The 19,531-nt window shown below is 34.3% G+C and overlaps 1 protein-coding gene and 1 long non-coding RNA gene across 6 annotated transcripts in view; one reads left to right on the top strand and one right to left on the bottom strand.

Annotated features, from left to right (window-relative positions):
• The window catches only part of Src42A (Tyrosine-protein kinase Src42A), a 57,486-nt gene that overhangs the window by 27,812 nt on the left and 10,143 nt on the right, over positions 1-19,531 (bottom strand). Inside the window, exon 1 of one of the 5 annotated variants that reach the window (XM_089262417.1) lies at positions 9,180-9,314. The exons of 2 other annotated variants lie outside the window; for them this stretch is intronic. The gene's annotated coding sequence lies outside the window, so the exon portion shown is untranslated. Of the gene's footprint in view, positions 1-9,179; positions 9,315-19,531 lie in introns of those variants that run through there. 2 more of the 5 variants (XM_089262416.1, XM_089262418.1) reach the window with 2 other exon arrangements.
• Positions 4,283-5,187, top strand: LOC149090954 (uncharacterized). Its single transcript, XR_016197179.1, has 2 exons — positions 4,283-4,437; positions 4,500-5,187. It is a non-coding gene; the product is annotated as an uncharacterized LOC149090954 (long non-coding RNA).

The raw sequence follows: 19,531 nt of genomic DNA, 5'->3' as shown, positions 1-19,531 counted from the left end.
GAATAACCAGAGTTTGTTTCATACATCACATGAATTTGTCAATATTTTGTTTTGATTTTTATTAAAAATTTCGATCTAAGATATTCCATTTTGCGAGCATCAATCTAATATAATAAATTACATACTTTTGCCAAAATATATATAAGTTATTCAATCGTTTAAGTTCTTAAACTATGTTCTTTTGTCCTTATCTAAACTTTTGACATCTGAATCAATCACACTGCGATTAACAATATACCCCATTGAGTATTGCTACGAGCCTACAGGGCATGCAAATGGCTTAGTTCATCTACTGATAAAATAAAGTACGAAAAAGACGCTTCTAAGCCTTTCAATCCATTCTCAGTTAAGTTAAGTTAGTTCAAGAGCTAGGGAAAGAGAGTATAAGAGAGATTATGAGAAAGCGACAACCTTGAAAAATGAAACAAAAGCAATTGCAGCGAATCTACAAGCTAAACGAGTACATTTCACAGTTAATGACAGCATTTTGTGTATCTATTTTGTATTTCATACGGTTTGGCAAATATAAAACAAATAGAAGCAAAATCAAGTAAATAAAAAACAATAACAAATTTTTGCGTCGTGTGGATGCCATTCAAAATGATGGCGCTCTTGTCAACTTTTGGAATGCTTTATGCGATTTGCATGTGATGGAATTGAACGTTGCCATAAAATGTAGCAATTTATAGTGAATATATATGTATATATTTGATGATTTGACTTGGTCAATCGCAAAAGCTAAATTCATTCAAAAACAATTTGAGAAAAAGGGAAAAAAAAAGACTAAAAAAGTTTGAATCGACTGTTAAGCTTTATCTATAACAGAAACTGTTGGAAGAAGAGAAGAAAAATGTGTAAACTGTTTAGTTAAACATATGCTAATTATAAAACAAGTGCATGAGACAACAGAAAATGTTGAAAGATAAAAGAAATTGTAAAGGTTCATTGTTTTCTCAAGGAACCTAAGTGCAACAATACATGACCATGTAAGATAACATAAACAGATAGTTTCGAGCGCCTGCAACCCTGTTTACAGCTTTGGCAGAACATATGTTAAGTTAGAAATGTTACTCCGCCAAATGTCAAATAAATGTTATTGCTAAAGAGCTCATTACATGTAATATAAACAGATATCAAAGTACTTGGAACATTTTAGGCAGCTGATAAAGGAATCGAATGATATTTCAGGTTTTTCAGGCTGCTCAACAAAGTAAGAATATTGGCAACTGCACTTACGACTTTTGCTATTCAACCTGAACATACAGCACTTCAAGCAACATCAACATGGAAGAGGAATTTGACGAAGAAACAGCAAGAAAAATAGGTTTTCCAATGAATTGAGCTAAACAAAAAATGAGTTATTTATATAACATACAATGTTATTTATCGCAGAATTCTGTAGAATTGTTTATAATTGACCACATGTTAGCTGTGGCAATTAGTCAAAGACACAAATAATATCTACATGGTGTATATAGAATTTGGTACCAGTTGAAAGATGGTTCGAGTATTTGATTTCTACATATTACGAACTATGCATTTGGACAGCTGTACAAACAAGTTTTATAAGCTTATTTACGATTATAATGGCTAAAAGTTCTTAAATGTTGCCAACAAGAATTTATAACTAAGCAAATATGATTTTAAGATTTTGTGGTCCAAAGATTTATGAACGTCTCGAGACGAGCGACAACTTTTGGTAAAATTCCATGAAAATTTATGAAGTTTTTTATTCAGATTATTTAATTATTATTATTTTGTTTTTTTTTTTTTGGTAGTGGGCTGTTTGAGCTTGAAATAATTGGTAACAATTATGACGGAGACGTAGCTTAATGCGGCCAATAACCACAACAACAGCAACAACAACAACAACAATAGCAACTGAAGGTGGGCTTCATTAGCTGACCAATGAACTTTTTTTTTTATGCCATGTAAGTGCATGAGAGTACGCATGTGTGCGTGCGACTGCGTGTGTGTGTATGTGTGTGTGTGAGTATGTAAATAAGTGTGACTTCAAGGCTGCATTGCCGCAAATGGAAATGGAAACAACTTGGACAGCAGCAGTCGCAGAGCAGTTCAAGTTTACGGTGACTGACTAACTGACAACAACATGCCGACAAAGCAAACAGCCCCAGATTGGGGGGCAGGGGCGGTACTGAAAAGAGGCGGGCACTTGAGACGAAAAGCGATTTACAGATGCTCAGAAGCGAACAGCCTAGGCAAGCATTGAAGTGAACATCCTGCGAGACAGACTGGAGACAAATGGCTTTAGTTACACACAAAAGACAATAAACGAACGAAAGTCGATGATCATAAAAAACAACAACAACAAGCGACAGCCGACAGCCGACAACAACAACAATGGGAACTGTGGAGGCAGCAGAAGCAGCAGCAGCAGCACTGGCTACCTCAACAGCAGCAATATTTACTGCTACAGCAGCAACTTTTGCTTTAAAAGGAGCAATATCATCTACAGCAGCAACTGTGACGATTTCTGCTACCACAGCAGCAACATCGGCAACAGATGCAGCAACAGCAGGAGCAGGAACAGCAATATTAGCTACAGCAGCAGTAACTGCAACAGCTACAGCAGCTGCTATATCTAGCTACAGCATCAGAAGCAGCAACTACAGCAATAACAGCCACAGCAGCAACTATAGCTACAACAGCAGCAATATCACCTACAACAGCATCAGCAAATGTCAATGTCAGGCCACAAAAGAAATCGAAAACAGCAAACAATACAAAAAGCGAGAGAGAGAGAGAGAGAGAGAGACAGAAACTGCATCAAGGCGTTTCGAATTTAATTCTTTTGTTTATGTACATATATAGCCATAAGTTGAGAGACGGCTTAAGATTCAACATTCAATATGCATAATTTAAAAATGCAAAAAGCTAACTAAATTTGCAAAAAAAAATAATTGTTTGTATAAAGTAATTTTATTTTATGTAGAGAAAAAAACTTCTATAGGGCATCAGGTGATTAAGACAAAATTTTAAAGCATTTTGCCTTTACGACATGCCCAGTTTGACATTTTATCTAAAAGTCTGCTAATTTCTATATAAAGTATCTATATCTATCATATATTCCTCTTAAGATATGTTCAGTGCATAATTTAAGCCATCAATATATCGTAGCATATTTAAAGTTTACGTAGATCCCATCTCTCTTTCTCTTTCCCTGTCTCTTCCCAGACAATCCCTAACAATATCTTTCTCTCCAGACAATTCCAGCTTACATTACATCTAAATGGCGTTGCCCTTTGATGTGTGAACTCTACCTTTATCTAAATAATCTTCAAAAACCACTTCATTATGCACTTAAATAAGCTATAAAGAATTTCTATTACGAGATGCCGAGACAGCTTAAGATGACCGAGTTAGATAGAGCGGTTCTTAAACGATTAATTAAATTTGCATTCTATCTTGATCTTTCTCCAACATCTTATACAACATGTAAACATTTTAAATGCTGTAACATAAAAAAAAAAATTTATAAATAAAAGGTTAAAATACTGATAAATCTTTTCAGATCTGACAAATTCTTTAACTATATTATTTTTATAACTTTTTTCAAGATTTTTCTATTGTGAATTTGCTGTCACCAAACTTTGATGAATAGTTTTTGCAATTTATCTAAATGTAAATCATTTTTATCTAATAATAAATCAATTTGTTCTAAGCTGAGACACTTGTTTACCCATTATTTTGATTGATAAATTTGAACAATTTACTAACTATGACTTCTAGTGTATAAAACTTTTGATTAGTTTGCTTAATAGTGGGCCATTATTTATCGATTATGAAACGTGATTGATAGCCCAGTGGGCTTAGTGTAGTGCAGATGACCCAGTTTATAAAGTTAGTCTATGATTTATATATAAATTTATCAAACATCGATAAATGGATTATTGTTTAAAATATCGAACATATTAAATTTTCTCTTTTCGTTTCACTTTTTAATGTAAACTCTAAAATAATCGATATGAGCTGCTATTGAAACCCATCTTAAGACTTCATTTCATAGCGTATAATAACACATTATAGTCACATGAGTATTTTGTTTCATTTCAAGAGAAAAACAAAACAGCTGTGCTTCAAAACAAAAGCAACAATTAGGAAAAGAAAAAAAAAATCCCATATAACGCGTATATAAAAGCACGCGTAAAACCTGTCCGACCAGAACCACCGACGAAAGTGGTTGTAGATAAGAAAAGATATATGTTTATGAATATATTCATAAACCATATATTAATTAGCTGAATTTTGTCCCAAGCAATAGTCAAGCTTTGTTTTATTAAAATTAAAAACAAAAGCAAAATAAAGTCGCAGTTATGCACTTCTCAACAAAAAAAATTAATAAATTAAATTCAATTTTCTATGCAAAAAAAAAAGTCACGAATCGGAAGGCTAACTTTAGTATTAGTCAGTCGAACTGTGAGTATGCAAAAACTGAAATGCTTGCTAATAGATGTTTAATAAACGATTTTGGTTTCTAGGTTTAGCGACGTTTTGTCAATGGAATGCCAAAGCTTGTGGCATTAGAACTAGCAAGGTTAGCAGCGGAAGGCAGTAGCCCTGCCACGCCCCCACCGAGACTTCTGCAAGACTGACACCTATGCTAACCGAATTCGAAATACATTACAAAATCAAGGTGTAGGCGGTGCAAAAAAAAAAAATAAAGAAAAAAATTGAGTTTTGTTGTTCAGCTTGACTCTCGGCTGGTTTTGGAGCGCGTGCCAAGAAAACTGAAACAAGACCAACATAATAACCCAGGCATAATGAGTGAAGTGTTAACCATTGTTAAAGTGTTTTTGCTGCTGCTGCTGCTGCTCAAAGGTAACAATTGCACTCAAAAGTACTACGACCCAATTTGAACCGGTTTGTATTTTCCATTTTTGCTCATTGTCTTTGGCTCAGCATGTGCCTCTGTGTGTGTGCAGATTAGTCAAGCGTTTGGCTGTTTGGTTAGCAACAATGCTGTCAAACGTTTTGCTGGCCGCAACATTGTTGCCAAGCATTTGTTGCCAGGCAAATTATGAAATGCGCCGTCGCCACACCCCACACACACACACACACACGCCAAATTATTAATAATCAACTAATTTAAGGCGGGACAGACATGGCAATTCGAACTAAAACTTTAATATACGAGCACACACATACTTTCTCCACACAAAAACAAAATACAGCCCAGAGCGCAGCTTCCATTTTATGTGCAAATTAAAACCAAGTTTAAAAATGGTCAAAACAAAAAATAAAAATAAAAAAAAAAAATACTTTGGTTGGCTCACACAACAACAACAACTAAAAGTAGGCAAAAAACAGACAAAAAATAAGCTTGGCTTTGATTTGGGTCATTGCACAATGGTAACGAGAGCGTCGACTAAATTTAGTAGCGCCAAATAACTTTGGAAACGAAGAGTTCAGCAGCCCCCGAAAAGCGCGCACCCAGCGCAAAAAAAAACTCAATTTTTGAACAGCCTCGGATGTAATTAGTGTAAATCGCCTGGAAACTGTTCAGGCTAGAGCTTAAATAACTTCCCAAAAATAACAACAACAGAAATTCCAAAATGAAGCGAAGCCAGAAAACAAGAGTGCTCTAGTGGGGAGTGCTCGACTAGAAGATACGCTAGAGCACATGGGGAGAAACTATATAAGAAATAGGCAAAGGAGATTTCCTTATATGGAAGAAGTCTTAGGAAGAAAACTCGAATAGAAAAAGAGCTTGCTAAGAGCATAGACAAAGCTACAAAAGAATCTGCTTACCAAGATGCCCAAGTGAAGCTTTACAACATGCAAACTTTGCTCACATGCGGAAGCTCAAAATCTATTTTATGGCACTTATCGATAATCAATAAAGCAAAGTTGACTTTGAGTGGTTCGCACAAGAATCCTTCATTTAAGTCTTTAGCTCTTAAACATATTTTGATCCAGTGATGTTTTTAGGAATCTAAAAACTTCTACCTGCTTTAAGCTATACGTCATACCCAGTTCCCATCAATTTTAGGGTATCGAAAGAAGATCGAAAGCTGTGTGTTTTGCCTGAAGTATGTACGTTAAAAAAATGAGAGTGAAGCTCCTTCGACAACCAGTTTCGATTTGTGGACTTTAAGCATGAAATACCCCCAAAGAAAAAACAACGCGCACAACTTTATATTTCTTGGTATTAAATTCCAAGAAGTGTACGTCATTGTGGGAAATTTCCATCGCTCAAAATTCGTACAAATTTTTTATTTCATATAACTGCCAATTTGGAGTTTTTTTTTTCATAAGCAAGTGAATGCATTAAGTGCTAAGGTCACGCATCTACATATAATGCATATGATTAAGCGTTGACTAGCGATACCCAAAAATTTTCGTCATATGAAAAGGAGCTTAAGATTTGATTGCTACCAAGAATAAATTCATGTTTAGCTAAATTTCTTTAGAAATTAAGGCACATATAAGTATGCTGAATATATATATTTAACTCATATATCTATAGATACATGTCTAGCTCTAGACAGGAAGTTGATGAATTTTTCATTAGATATGTAAATCATTTATAAAACAAATCAAACTGTATATTTTAAGAACATTCGAATCAGCTTTTTATTAATATCTATTTATACATATATAACAAATTGAAGGCTTTCATATAAGGTCTGTATTCCTTAAAGCAAATATATCACCTTTAAAAATAACTCTTTTAAAATAAGAGAAAATGAATTTAAACTTTTAACAGGTTTCCATTTATCATTATTATTTATATATTTTTTCTTTATTGATTTCATTGATTTTCTTTAAGAATTACCTCAATTGCTTTCTGTCACAACTTGTATAACTGAAATTGTTTATAACATATTACAACGACCTTATTGTTTTTGCATTAAGTTCTGTTTCAACTCAGGCTGCTCTCTTGTTCTCTTGACTTAACTGTAAAAAAGCTGTATAACATTTACTGTTCACAGATAAAACCTGACAGTTCGACAGACAAGAGACCACAACAACAACAACAATTGAACTGCTTTTTCGCTGTCTTTGTTTTGCTCTGAAGAACTCCGTTTTTATTTCATTTACTTGCATTTTATTTTTTTACCCTTTGCGCCCTTTTGTAAACAATTTTCATGTATTTTCAAGTAAAATGCATGTGGTATATGTATTTGTAATGCTGCATGTGTATGTGTATGTGTCTGTGTATCTGTGAGTGCGTTTGTATCTGTATCTTAATCATTTTGCTGCTGACGGCCGTCGACTGACTGACGAGCGTATGAGTCATGGACAGGAAATTTATGGCTCAAAGAGAAGAGACAACAGCAGCAGCAGCAGCAGCAGCCGCCACACGCCAACTGTGACGCAAAATGTCTACAGAAAACAGCCACAAAATAAAGATAGTAACAGGAGTGTGTGGGAATATTCGTACATATTGTGCAGCACACGGCGTAAAATCAAAACACATCAAATGTGTTGACAGCAGATAAAAAACTCAACTAAGATATACCCTAGCAAAAGATGTAGTAGGGAATGTTGAATAAAGATTGTTAGGGACAGAAATGTGGAGGTATGAGCGAGAGAGAGAGAGAGAGAGAGAGAGAGAGGAAGACAGAATGCAAAAATATTTAGACAACAATAGACCCACACAGACGTAGAGAGGGAGAGAAAGAGAGATATCAAAAAGTTAGAGATCTCATTATAGATAGAGTGAGAGAGAGCTTGAGAGAGAGAGAGAGAGAGAGAGAGAGAGAGAGAGAGAGAGAGAGAGAGAGCGAAAGAGAGAGAGAGCCTAAGTACAGATAGCCACATATGCAGATATAAAACTTCCTTTAATCTCAAGATATCTATTTAACTGTAGCCGCTCTATAAATTCCATTTATAGTAATATTTTATAAATGTGCAGAATATTTTGCAAGTATTTTACAATACTGTTACTATTATATTTTCAACTTAATTTCAATAAGAGACCTCTTTAATATATATGCCATTATATATTGCCTATTTTATATTTCATTTTTAATTTCTACAAATATTTTAATTACTTACATTCCCCATTAGTTTTCACACTTTATTTATGACAGTGAAAAGTTTCCTATTTTGTTTCTATATACACATATACATATATAAAACTCTTCAACTTCCATAAAGTGTCTGAAAATCATAGCTTCAAAAAAAAAAAAAAAAAAACCGTCGTCACATGTCGCTTGAATAGCGATAAGAGAAAACGCGCTTAAATGACGTCCAAGAATTATAAAAGTAGAAAGAAAATAAAATATAAAAAAAAAAACGCAGCAAGAGACATGGAAACCAAAGTGTGGAGCCCGCTATAAACTATACCAAGATGCCAGCATATGTATGTCTTATATGTATATGTATTTGTATATATGTATATGTAGGCATGTATGTGCAAAATAATGCAATTTGTTCAAGTCACGTAAGTTCAAAATTGATAATAGCTTAGCAGCAAAGCAAAAAAAAAAAAACAAGTATATATATAAAATAATAAGCTAAACCAATTCGAAAAGTCGAGTAAACTATGGTACTATATAAACATACATATATGTGTACGTATGTATATAATCGACATGTGGACAGTGTCATTAACTAAGGCACTTATATCGCCCGTCGAGAGGTTTTTTCCTCTATGGAAATGTGTTTTTGCAGGCAACTCGAGCTGCTGCAAAAACCTACAAAAACTGGCCACAAAATATGCACATTTAAGCACATAGTCCCAGATAAAGTTAGAGGATGTATATGCAGCGCGTTCAATAGACCTATTTAAGCAAAAATTTTTTGGGCATTACGTAAATGTAGAACCAACTTAATCAGCTACAAATTATGCTCAACAGGCAACTGTTGACGTACAACAACAAAATTTCTTATGAAATTCATTCATTGAAATTCTAACGAGCAAAGATACTTATATATATGTATGTATGTATATATTTGTATGTCTAGTTTTGTATCGGAATAAGTTAAGCTCTATAGCTATAAAAAGCACAGCACGAAACAGCAAAGAAAATAGAAAGTTCTGCACAACTTGTCAAAACAGATAACAACAACAACAAACAAACAAATAAACAAGCAACAACAACAACAATAATCAACAAGCAACAACAAACAACTATAATAAACACTCTTGTAGTTGTTGCTGCTGTTGCTGTTGTTGTTGTTGTTGCTTGCAGTGAAGATTTCATCTCTACCTTTTGATCGTATGTATGTTGTAGCAACATGTAGCTAAGCTAAGAAATGTTGCTAAGACGCGTGCTGCTGTTGCTCCATATCACAATGTAAGTGCACTTATGCACACCAGCACACACACACACACACCGCACACACACTCACATATATATTTGACACATACGTATAGATATAGAGAGACGAACGTTATTTAGAGCCACTGTTGAACAAAGAAAAACAGTTGCAGCTATAAGTATGCCAACATGCCGCGCACGCGTGCAACAAAGTTTTTTTTTTATGTAGCGCGATTTTTGCAAATTGATTTGAATTGAATTGAATTTCCTATATATATACCCGCATATATACATATAAATTTTATGCTTGATAAACACACTTTATATTTTTTTGTTGTTGTATTGGACTTGATATATAAATATTTATTGATTCTCTTAAATATCGTTTTGCCACCTTCCGTTCGACGTCTGTTTTGTGCACCGCTTCGCAGACAACTGATACGTTTATGAAATTTTTATAGAAAGGTTTTAAACCGCACGAAAACGACGCAGCGGTACGTCTTACACACACACACACACACTCACAGGCAGTATAAGTGTAAGTGTATAACTATGTGCGCTTCGAGCGCCATTTGAGCCCAGCTTTGACTGTGTGCGTGTGTATAAGTGCGCTCTTTTCTTCTCTTATACGACAAGAGCTTTGCAGCAAGCTGAAGACGCTGACTCCGCAATGGTCACGCTCTCTGCAAGATTTGTCCAAGCTGCAACAGCTGATTTAACAGTTTTTTTTGCTGCCTTGCTCTTCTCCAAACAGAAAGAGATAGCAACAGCAAAACAACAAAAATCAACTCTCTTTGTCCGTAGCCTTTTGCTCTCTGTCTTTGTTCTGTGCTCTCTCCTTCTCTCACTGTCTCGCTGTCTCGCTCTGTCGCTCTCTTAACACAGGTGCTGACAAGATAAACGAGCTTCATTTACGTGTGTAATTAGTCATAAAGTGCGTTTGATTGTAAAGATCAGCTTAATATAATTAACTTGTTGCGCTCATTTGTTGCTTGACATTTTGTCAGAGTCTAAAGCAGCAACAAAATGGAAAAACAATATAATAAATAAAACAATACGTTTAAATTCAAATTATGCGCTTTAAATGCCAACTGTTGAGTTCTTGTGAACGCTATTGAACTCGTAATTGTTAAAGAATGCTAAAGAATACAAAAATAAAGCTCGTGCTTAGTCCGTCTCGAGCATATTAAATTGATGCACGTTTGCTACAAAATTTATGGTAGATTTGTGGATTTATAAATAAATATATAGATTTATTTATGTAGATGTAAATTAAATATATTAAAAATATAGGCTTTTCACAAGCCTAATTGCAATAAGTGTCGCATAAAGTACGTATCAGATTGCTTTAGTTACCCATTTATAAATATGCGTCATCAAAAGTGCTACAGATCTCCATTTACTGATTGTATTCAAAAAGTTATCTTTTACTTACCTAAAAATAAGAAAAAGAAGCAAAGATAAGATTAGTCGGGGGTATCAATGTATTAATCAACTGATAGTTTTCAGTTTCAATCGATTATAAATTAGGTATGAATATATTAAAATATAATTATAAATACTATAAAGAAAATATAAATCTATAAATCTTTGCTAAAACTCCATCAACTCAAAATTTCACTAAGCTTTATATCGATAACTTTTTCTGCTCGGGTGTCGTTATTTCAAATAATATATTATATTTATAAGAGATCAGCTATCTGTTTGGCTTTCGACAAGATAGTTAATAGCTTTCATTTTCAAGTTGATCAATTACATAATGTTTATCGATACTATCGATCAAAAGTCACGAAAATAAAAACACACTTTGCCTAAACTTGGTACTGAAGCTCACAAAATTATACATTTATTACAAAACCATCGATACTTTTTATAGAAATTAATAATTTATTATTAGAAATATCGATGAAACCTCTGATATAACAAGTACTCCATGGTTTAGTGAACTATGTATGTGCACATCGTAAAGTCTGAACTAACTAAATGTCAGAGATTTAATAAATAATAATTTAGTTCACTTAATATACATTTCAATTGCATTACGTCAACTAATGCTTCAACACTTGTTATATATTAGTAACTTTAATTATAAAACATCCCTAGAATAAATTACATAACTTCTCTACAATACAGTTATGTGAGTAATGCTGCAGCATGTATTCGGAATTTATGACTCATAACAGTAGTTAAATTGATTTTAAATATACAGTTAGTTAACATATAAACCCATTACCTTACAATATTATCGGAAATCGTGAAAAGGTCATCAGGAAAGCAATAAACAAAATAAAAGCGAATTAAATGCCAAAACCTAATGCAAATACTGCTCTAAGCCTCGAATAAATAAAATAGCAAACATAAACTTAAATAAAAATACAAAAAACATGCACACACACGAACACAGAAATGCATTGCAACTGTAACATTCAGACAATCGACAAATTAGACAGCTCTATTCAATTCGACAAGCTCATGAAATCAATGAGTTGAGTCTTTTAATTAGCTTTACTATCGTCTAATGCGACAAGCTAATTTTTCAGTTCAATTGCTCCGTACTCATTCAAGAATTCTCTAGAGGGTATATACTGATTGTATTACACTATATGAAGCAGACAGAGGGAGGTGTGAATTGAAGTAGAGTAAGGTATGTATATTGCAATATATAAGCCGAATCATATATCTAGAGATGTGGTCAAGATTATAAGAGACAAGTGACCAAGATAAGTGAAGACTAAAGAGCTTTGTCAAAGAGACAAGATGACAATGCTCTTTAGCTTTACTCTATCTTAATGAAGACAGCAAGAGCTATGTTGGTCTAGTCCTTTCTATGTATAGGAATGTACAGAAATATAAGAGCAAAGTTAGTAAACTTCGTTTACCTCTTCATCTTTATGCTTGGCTAAGAGCTTAACTAAAGTTAAGCTGACTAGTTAGCTGGTAAAGCATTTACAGTTTAAAACTCGGGGTATTTCCTAGTCGTGCACTTCCTCTCCGGCATTCTAACTTGTTTATTTTTTAGTTATTTCACTTTTTCCAAACTTCCTGTGCTATTTCCACTTAATTTATTAATCAACGTGAAAATTACCCCAATGCAAATTTAAATTGCTTAAAATATGCATGGATTTAATATAAAATACATAAAACATTATATTTGACCTCCTTGCCGAGCATTGCCCGCTGACTTGGGTATCTTCTGCTATGGCTGACAAATTTATTTAAACAATTGACTGTTGACTGTTTTTTTTCTCTCTTTTCTTTTTATTAATTTTTTTTTTTCTTATTCTATTGAATTGCTGTCTGTTAACTTCGAGCACTTCGAAACGTCATCAACGTTTTTGAATACCAAACAGCGCAACATGAATCGAGAGAAACAGAAAATTGAATTAAAACGTATTTATACATATATGTATCTTTATATAGTATACTCGTAGTTCGTTGGTATATTGAAAATATGAAAGGCAGACACGCAATCCATATTGGAGAGCCAAATAACAACAACAACAGTCGCTCAACAGTTCGATGACATTTTGTTTCATGTTCAATAACAACAATTGCAATGGACACATACGAAAATTGTAAACAAACCGCAATGAACATACAAAAATAAACAACATTTATATCGTCGATTTATTAATGAAAACGTTTGTCAATAGCAGGCAATTAAACAAGACAATTATGATGTCTTTATATGAAGAGATAGATTTCAAATGGATCAAGCCTATTTTTGTTTGTTTATTAAATTGCTTTGTTTTTTTTTTCAGAAATCCTTGGATGATTCGCTGGGAATTTCTTTGCGGTTCATTCCATATTTCGGTTTAGGTAAATATTTTAAGGAGCTTCATTCTGTCTTTAGGGATATGCAAAGGGAATTTCCCTTCAAATTCTATTCCGCTTTGAATTTCTCTCGAGCTAATTTCTAAACTTCTCTCTAAAATTTCCTTAGTTTTTCCCTCTTTATAAGAAGTTTCAGGATATTCATATGCATTTCAAGGGTTTACAATTCTAATTTAACTTGACTTTCGCTTTCTATTATTTATTCAAAGTTTTACTTTTTCAATTTTCCTGAAATGATCTTTCAAGAAACTAATTTCTCATATATTTTTTCCAATTTCCCCACAAAAAAATCAATAAATAAACAAATCCAAAACAACAAGGCTATGAGTAATATCTATTAGCATATTCACCTTCATTAAGCTAACCAATTAGCAGATATGTATGTATGTGTGAAAACTATATACAGCGAATGTGGAGTAGGCTAGCATACGTAAACTCAGTTGAACAATTAGACTTGATAAGATTACCTATATTATAAGCGTTTATATTTGTCACAAAGACTTACTTAAATGCAATTTAAATGGATTGAAGCAATTAAATAAAGCCATTAATATGCACATGAGATGCGAGTGCCACTGACATTGAAATTTGGCTAACAGCAAAATTTCGCTGCGACAAATTTAAAGCAAAAAAAAATAAATAAATAAATAAAAATAAATAGGAAAAAAAAGTTTGCGAAATTAACAGCAGTTGCGTCTGGCGTCGCCTTCCGTGTCGGAAGATGAGGTTCGTTAACAAACATACAAAAAAAAAAAAAAAAACATTTATATATATATGTATATGTGTCATTCATTGGATCAGTTAACCTGGCAGCTATCGAGTGGATAGCAACAAAAATAAGAAAGAAAATAAATAGTAAGCTATTGCGGCTGAGTTTACCTGGCTGCTAAACTCATTCACGTTCTCAAATACAGACTAATGCAATATATAATCTTTGCTTTCCGAAGCACCACATAATATCATAATATAATCGCAGATCAACATTGATGCAGAGCTTGATAATCTTAGCGCAAAGTCAAAGAACATATATTAGCGAGATCTTAAAATAATGGTTTTATGCATGGTTTCGAGGAATGAAATGGGGTTACTTAGAAGAGGGGCGAAAGAGATATGTACGAATAAATAAATAATTTAAAAAAAAACCAAACAATTTGAATGAGGTTTTGTCTCTAAAATACAGACGATAGGCTGGGCAGAACATAGGTCGGTTTCATATAAAGCAGTCATGCCCGACTATAGAAGACTTCAAGTCCTTAAATGCAAATTAACAAACAGATTGAAAAGAAGTATCAAGCCTAAATCAATACGCTCTCTTAGTAACTTCCTGAACGAACATCAAAATAGCAATAAAAGCAAAAGCCAAATGTTGTCACACATACAAAGAACCCAGCGATTATGAAGAAGCATACTAAAAACTAAAAAGCCAATATACTCTCTTTTGAGCACTTCCTGAACGAGCATCAACATAATAACAACAAATGTTAATTGTAGTTGTGAATTTTAGACTTGCACTTGCGTAAGTTTCGCATATCAATTGAAACGCTCGCAGCCTACAAAATTGGCACAGCTCAAACGTACAATATATACATATATGTAGATAGATATACAATATTCCATCTGGAATATTGTTCTATAGTGATTTATGGGCTGTTGCGTGTTGATAATACAATTATATAGCTCCATCATTTTTAACTATATCTATTTGTGTTTTTTTTTTTTTATAGGTTTGTGGGTTTGTTTTCTAATTTTGCACACAAATTTTCGAGTTCAATGCGCTGTAGAACTTCCGATTTTTATTTGCGAACTTTGCGTTTGGTTGCGCCTCCTGCACATCGGGGCTCATTGACAGTCAATGGGAATGGCGCATTATTAGCGATTTATGTGGTCAGATAATGGCAATTTGTGAATTTACGGCCCCAACGCTCAGCCAATTGCCAAATAGTAGTTGTAGTAGTTTTTTGTTTTCGCAGTTTTTTGTTTCTTATCAACGGAAGTCGAGTCATATATAAAACGAAAGCGCATTCAATTAACGTAGTACCAGGTATTTCCCCGAAAAAATAACAAATAACTGACGAAAGGCGCCGAAAATTCATTGGAATTTTTTATTTTTTTTTTTTTTTTCAAGTTTTTAGCCTCGACTGGTCCAAAATGCGCTGCTTAAGTCTTCAATTCAATTTGCTGACGTCATCAGGCAGTTCAATGTCTCCCCCTTTCGCATTCCCAGCTCCATCTGCTCCGTCTGCTGACCTACATAGGCAACACTTGCTGTGCTTTGTGTGTGTCGGCTCTGCAGCAGGTCACAAAAGCTCCAAATCATCGGCTCCACATCTATCGCCACATCGCCTCATCGACGACTGCATACGAACTATTGCTGCCAATTGGCTGTTGACATGAACCTGTTCCAAGACCACGCCCTATTCCATTGGGCATTATATGACTATGGCAGGTTAGACGGCCAAAGGTGGGTCCATTCAAATTATTAGTCTAGGAGAAATATTTACGACCTAAGCGAGTGTTAGCTTGGAGCTGAAGTCGTTGAAGATGTTTTCTTATTGATGTGGCTTATCAATCAAATGTGAACGTTTTATGTAGATATCATTCCGAATTCTATTCAGCTGGCTTTTCTTTCTCAGCTCTCTCATCTTTCTAGGTCTCGTTCAATTTCTGTTTGATATTCCCTGTTGGTCTGTTCTTTGAGTCTGCCTGTACATCTATCTATAGAAAATGTTTCCTTCTGCCTCCTTGTCGTTCTTCTTCATGTTCCTTGAGCTCTCTGTAATTCTATTTCCAATTCTTGTTTACTATTTTCAGGAGCATCATTCTGCGATTCAATACTTTCTCTAGCTTCTCTTGGGGAATCTTATTCTGTATGCGAGTTCTCTATTTTTCTGGATCTCTAGTTTCCTATGATACCCTTTCTCTATTTTCTCTCAGTCAGAAAGATTTAATTGCTTTTCTCTGTGATTCTGCTGGTCGACTTTTCCTCTATAATTTGTATTCTCTCGTTTCTCGCTACCTTAGCGTAACTTCTCTCTGTTATTCTTGTTCTTTGATTCTCCTCCAACTTCTTTCTGTCATTCAAATTCTTCGGCCTCTCTCTAATTACCAACGTCGAGCCTCTCTCTGTGATTCCCATCTTGGGGATTCTTTTACTCCAGCTCTAATTTGTAATTTTCAGAACTTACAAGGTATTTCTCTCCCACTCACATTCTTCGGCTTCTTTGTCTGCATGACTGTCCGAATCACTTTTGCTCTTTCTTTTCTGTTGTTCTGTCCAAGAACTCGTTTCGTCAATTCACGTTTATTGAGTAAACTTCTTTTCATTCTGAAGTGCGTTCCCTTCTTAGAAATTATTCGCACTTAATTTCGTATAATTATTTATATTAAAATATTATTAAATATATCTTTGCTCTCCATTCCGTAGCAATAATTTTTTATAATTCTCTAAATATAATTCAATACTCATTATCTATTCAAATAAAGGTGATGAAAATACTAATCTAGCATTTCTGATTTGCTTCAACTTTATATCTTTACGACTTTCTTTTATGACAGTTACAAATAAGAAAATGTATGCATAATTAAATAGCGTTTCGGTTTTTCCCTGGATTTTCAGGCGTTGCTCTTGCAATAGATTTCCAAATGCAGCCAATCAATATGCATAGATCCAGTTATAGTTACCAATAAAAAAAAAAATAAAATAAATGTCTCGTGACTTGACGGAAGTCCAGCCCAAATCAACATTTGCATGAGGCTTGCACCACCGAAACCAATCGAACAACGAAATTCATGTCAACGAGAGCTTAAATTATGCAATGACAATGAATGACAATAAGAAATAAGAGGCACACTTCTCAGAAGAAATTGCTGAAGAAAATGACCAGAGAGAAATGGAAGAAATGGAAAGAAATTGCGCAGAAGAAATCTCTGGATGCTGTCGCCTGTTGCCTGCTTACGGTTAAATGCAATTTATTGCAAGAAATTTCGCAGTCGTAATGCTGAGTTATGCATACAATTAAATGGTGGCAACAAGGCAGGCAGCAGGCAGCAGGCAGCAGGCAGCAGGCAAAGCCAACAACAATTGGCCACAAATTAGGCCAAAATAATATTGGCAACCAGTTTCGAGTGTTTGTTAGTTTGGCCTTGAAATTGTGGCTTGAGAAATGCTACATGAAATGCATAAAACTAATGCACTGGGCGTGGGCATTTCAGCTTAAGATCAACATGAGCCACATGAGACGTGCGATTAGGGGTATTCCTTAATTTACAAAACAATTAAAAATAAACATTGTTAAGTAGTTGTTGTCAGTCAGGCGCTGCATTAAAATGCAAGTGGCTCGCGGCGTTCGAAAGAGAAAGAGAGAGAGAGAGAGGGGACGGAGAAAGAGGAAGGGTGCGCGAGGGCAGGTCTCTTGTCTCTCGAGTAGATTTACCGTTATGCACAAACACGAGATAAATTTAATTAATGAGACGATTTTTGTGTTGTGTATTTTTGTTCGATTTACCGGTTTTATGAACTTTTCCCTACGGACTCACGCCCAGACAGCCACTTATTAAGATAAATATGTATTTGTATATACATACATATATATGTATGTATGTATATGCATTGCTGTCTGTTTCTATATTATATATCGATCTCTTTTTCGATTAATTTATGCAGCTCTCTTTGTTGTTTTCATCGTTTCATTTCGTTTTCGATTTACAGTTTGGATACCCTGAGGCTATTTACAACAGTTAAGCAGGGTATATGCAGGCAGGAAACAGGCAGAAGGAAACGTGTAGATTTTTCGAGATCAGGATCAATATTGAACTGAAACTCCCCATCAGTATCTCTCAAGATACAGAGACTAGCTAGCTAGTATAAGAGAGTTAAAGCTCGTTTGTCTAAGACTAAGTATAAGAGCTGGAGTAGCAGAAGATTCGAGCGGATAAAGTATAAGGGCGAAGAGTATCAGATTAACTCATTAGTATAAGAGCTGGAAAAAGGAATATAAGTTAGCAAAGCATAAGAGCTGAGAGTATCAGATTATCTCGTTAGTAGATAGAAGGTATAAGAGCAGGGAAAGTATTAGAGGCGAGAGGAGTATGAGACTATCTGGTAAGTATAAGAGACAGAAGGTATAAGAGTTAAGGGAAGAGTTAAGACTGCCTAGCATAGGAGCTAGAGGAAAGACATAATTTACATTCATCGCTTTCGATAGGGTATTTTGCAGTCATTCACTCCTCTCTTAAGCCTGCTCATAAAATATGCACAATGAATTTGTATTTGCATTTCTCTTGCCGCCGCATGTGGCCAAGGAATGTGTGTCAAAAAGGCTCCTCAATTAATCCTTAAAACATGTGCTCATCATTTAAGGGCTTTTGCCCGAGAGCCGTGTAACTGGGTCAAGTCTATACTTTATTTTTATTTGGCATTAGTCGCTTATAGTCATTTACACATGACACTGACACGCGTTCGATTTAATTGCCAAGCAGAACGATTGAGTCGATTTGAGTCGAGGAAACCAAAACACTGAACAAAAGTACTTAAAATAATAAATTCAATTTTTTTTTTTTTCTGGGAGACGTCCGACTGCTTGAGCTGTAATCGAAACATGTTTACAATTTGGCCACAGAAACAAAATAAACAATTGATATGTAACCAGCTGTCTGATCATAAAGGTTGACTATCAAATCTTAATTGCTTTTTGCCGGCATAATAATGTCACGCGGCAGGCGGGAGGGGCGAGGGGCGATTGACAAGTATTGGAAATTAATTAGACTGAATGGACATTGATGGGGTAGAGCGATGGAGCAGATACAAGGCAATTGAAACTATTTTAAATAGTTTGAAGAAATTATTTGCATAGAAGCATTTTCATGACACCTTTAGAATCTATAATGTAGATGCTATAAATCTCATTTAAAGAGGAGAGTGAAGCTTATGAGGATAGCGGAGTTTGTTGGGTATAACACAGATTCTTTATGTATAAACAGATTTTCTATATATAAATGCAAAGCAATTTTTTTTTTTAATCAATTTTTAAACAAATATTTATGGCTCTATTTTTAAAAACTTTTCCGACAATTTACAAAAACTATCCTACACGTTTCTAATATTTAAATTGCTGTTAATAAACGTAAGTTGCGTCTATTGTTGGCATAGTTATAATGGTTAACTTTTTTTTTCTTATTTTTGCTTTATTTGAAAAGGAAATCTCAGCATTCGAATTCCATCAAATATCAAAACTAAATAACAGCAGCAGCAGCAGCAGCTGTTGTTGTGTCAGTTATTTTTATGATTTTTTGCTTTTGTCGATATGAATATGCATGCCATATACAAAATTGTTTATATATGTATGTATGTATATATGAAAATGAGCATACATAAACGACAGGCACACGCACCACATTTGTTGTTATAGCAACAAATAAAAAATTTTATAAACATTTGCCAATTGCCCCGGCAGCAGCATAAATAACAA

Source organism: Drosophila navojoa, chromosome 5 (genome assembly GCF_054131105.1).
Source record: "Drosophila navojoa isolate 15081-1374.11 chromosome 5, UAZ_NAV_1.0, whole genome shotgun sequence".
In the NCBI taxonomy this organism is placed as follows: Eukaryota; Metazoa; Arthropoda; class Insecta; order Diptera; family Drosophilidae; genus Drosophila; species Drosophila navojoa.
This window is presented reverse-complemented; position numbering and strand designations above follow the sequence as displayed.